At 36.1% G+C, this 3,128-nt stretch overlaps 1 long non-coding RNA gene across 1 annotated transcript; it reads right to left on the bottom strand.

Moving 5' to 3' along the window:
- Positions 1 to 985: 985 nt before the first annotated feature.
- Positions 986 to 2,438, bottom strand: LOC146729872 (uncharacterized). The gene is made up of 2 exons (XR_014927873.1): positions 2,062 to 2,438; positions 986 to 1,322 (listed from the first exon to the last, which is right to left on the bottom strand). It is a non-coding gene; the product is annotated as an uncharacterized LOC146729872 (long non-coding RNA).
- Between the last annotated feature and the right edge of the window lie 690 nt (positions 2,439 to 3,128).

The following is a 3,128-nucleotide window of genomic DNA, read 5'->3' as shown; positions in this document are numbered from 1 at the left end:
CTGCGAAATAATTTTATGGGGGTACTGGACATCTCGACCCCAAAAAATCCCGACCCGTTTTTCATACCTACAGCCAAAACAAAGTCAGCTTGGACTTTCAGTTATGAGACATGAAAAAACAAACGCTGCCAGTGATAGATTTCGCGAATAAAAAACAAAATTAACGCAATCAAAGGCGCCGACCACACGCGTTGGAAATACTAGTAGATAGTACACGATGTTTCGAATTAAAAGATGTCGATCAACGTTGAACTAGATAGAGGTTCGCGTCGCCACATTGAGACAGGGTCGCGTCGATGCGGTGGGTCGAGATGTTCAATTTGGGTCGAGATGTCTAGAAATCATTTATGGAATAAGAATCCGGCCTTTGGCTGTCAATGCGTTATCACCAAGTAAATAAGTATGACAATCACGCTAACTCGAGTCCACTCTGAATTTGTCTGTATGTGTGTTGCTCTCAATTATTTTTGTTATCCAATTAAACGCCACCAGTCACGCACTTGTCCTCGTCGTGACCCGACGCGTTCACCCATTTCAACTGAATCTATTTCCACGCGGCGGTCATTTATTTAGTAACTGTGATTTGTCAGTTTTTTTAGTTATTTCCCTATTTTATTGATCACTATAGTTTAAGGTCCAGAATGTCAAAATATGTTTTCTTTTTATTTTAATGCTTCTACTGGAAATGTACTTCAATAGAGCATGTATGATATGATTCTTTATGGTTTTCTATCTACTATTGTTGAATCAAAATGCTCTCATTATAATTTACAGATTACGTAGAAGAGCTCTTCAATACACTAGACTTGTATGTTGGAGGAGATTGTGTATTACATACACTTGATGATGCACCCCTGCCACTCAACAGCCAGTATGGCCACCCTGACAAAGTCTCGGCAGTTCATTGCCACACTACAAGATTCACATAACAGTGTAAATACATTTCCAGATGCTGCAACAATTATGCTAATAAAAACAGGCTACGTTACACAGTTCACAAATTTTATTTAGACTTGTGATGAACAAAGAAATATGACAATGTAAACATTGGATTGTCTGTACATGTATGTGAGGAAAATAATGTGAATAAAATATAATTTGTACATGGATTACTATAGTATATGGTTTTAATTGAGTGACACTGTGTGACAATGAAAAAAGGAAACACATCTTCAGATTTTGGAATCTATGAAAAACCAAGATTTGGTAATTTAAGTCCTAAATAATTCTCTGACATAAATATTGATAAATCTGTTACTGCTCACTCTGGTAGTACAGTACTGTAGTCTTTTTCAATGAACTTCAAGTATCCCCTCGTTAACCTGTGGAGGTTTAGAAAATAAATAAGGTCACAATCTTTATTTGACATTTGTTTATACGTAATTCATTCGTTTTATGATGCATCTTTTTTTACTATAATAAAGGCAACTATTATTATGTTATATATGTGTTTGAATTATGGATGAAAATAATATTGAACACATTTACAATTAGTACATAAGTATAAGCAATTGCCACCCAATCCTCTCAAACGATTATTCAAAAAATAATTAAATTTTTTTTCTTCATTTTCTTTTCATAATATGTCAATTTTATTTCACCAAACATTTTTCAAATTTACGTTTAAAATTTTGAAACTTGCGGATGTAATGCACACCCGCGCTTCGTGTGAAGGGAAGCCAGGTCAAAACATTGGGCATTTTACGTGTGTAGAGCAGCCCACAGAGACGTCGGCCGATCCCAACAACCATATCAGAAATTGTTGATGGTGGAAAAAAATAAGAGTTTCATTTGTGCAAAAAAAAAAATCAAACGTGATAAAGTAAAACGCCGATGACATTCGGGCCACACGAGACACTCACGCCTTCGACCATGAACGAAAATCCAATATATGGATGCCAATGCACGTTTGAACGAAGCAGGCAATATTTCTGGGGAAATTCGCGATCTAAGTTTATCGAGCATAATAAAGAGTTCACACATACCTCTTTGAAATTATCGATAAGATATTTTATAAAGAGTAGTAAGCTCAACTAGAACAAAAAAACTAGAACTTCTTACCGACTCGAAAGTTGTCCAGTGCCGAGGTTCAGCGATAGTTTACAAACGTGCGCCGGGGACGGTGACATCACTGCGACCAGCCACACCAGAACGGACATATCTCGCATCTAACTCAACCCCATGCAACAAATTTGATATCCAAGTGTTCATTATGGCCCGTTCTTCCTCGACGAAAAAGTACATAAGTGACAATTTAGTCAAAGACGAGAAAACTGCACAAGAAATTTGCCTTATTTACACGTATCGGCAATGCGAGCTGCCCAGCAACTTCCCTTTCTGACGTCACAAGGGGAATTTCTGTATGGCAATGAATAGCTAATGAGGAGCCTCGTTTTAAAATACAAAAAATAAAGTTGCTGTAGACTGAGTTTAAAACACATTTTTTCACTTAAAAAAAATAATTTATGCTTAGAAACATAAAAATTAATAATATTTATGTATCAATTGATAATTTTAGACGTGAAAATAGCAGCCATTTCACAGGCACTTTAACTACACAGTTAGAACGCCCCGGTGGTATTTATTGCCTAAAGTACACAAACCACCACCAGAGGGCAGTATATTTGTTGGTAGACCGATAATCAGTGGTTGCTCTGGTCCTACAGAGAAAATATCAGAATTGATTGACCACTTTTTAATTCCAATCGTCAAAAGACAACATACTTATATCAAAGATACTACAGATTTTATTAATAAAATCGAAAATATACAAGTATCTGATAATAACGTCCTAGTAACCTTGGATCATGTCGTATCAATGTATACTAATACTGTTCACGAAGAAGCGATCCGAGCAACCGCTAATGCAATGCAATCGAATTACAATCACAGTGATAGTCCTTTGAAACCACTACCTTTGGAATATATAATTAAACTCCTTGAAATCATTCTGAAAAGAAATACATTCGAGTTTAATAATGAGTATTATACCCAAACATGTGGAGTTAGCATGGGATCACCGTCTTCACCTGAGATTGCCGACATTACATTCCACCTACTGGAAAATCAGATTTTACTATTTGGTGCTCGTTATATTAAAACATGGTATCGTTTTCGAGATGACATTT

This window comes from Saccoglossus kowalevskii, chromosome 20, assembly GCF_978046115.1.
Source record: "Saccoglossus kowalevskii chromosome 20, keSacKowa6.1, whole genome shotgun sequence".
Lineage (NCBI taxonomy): Eukaryota > Metazoa > Hemichordata > Enteropneusta > Harrimaniidae > Saccoglossus > Saccoglossus kowalevskii.
The sequence above is the reverse complement of the archived record's forward strand: the minus strand, read 5'-3'. Positions and strand labels throughout refer to the sequence as shown.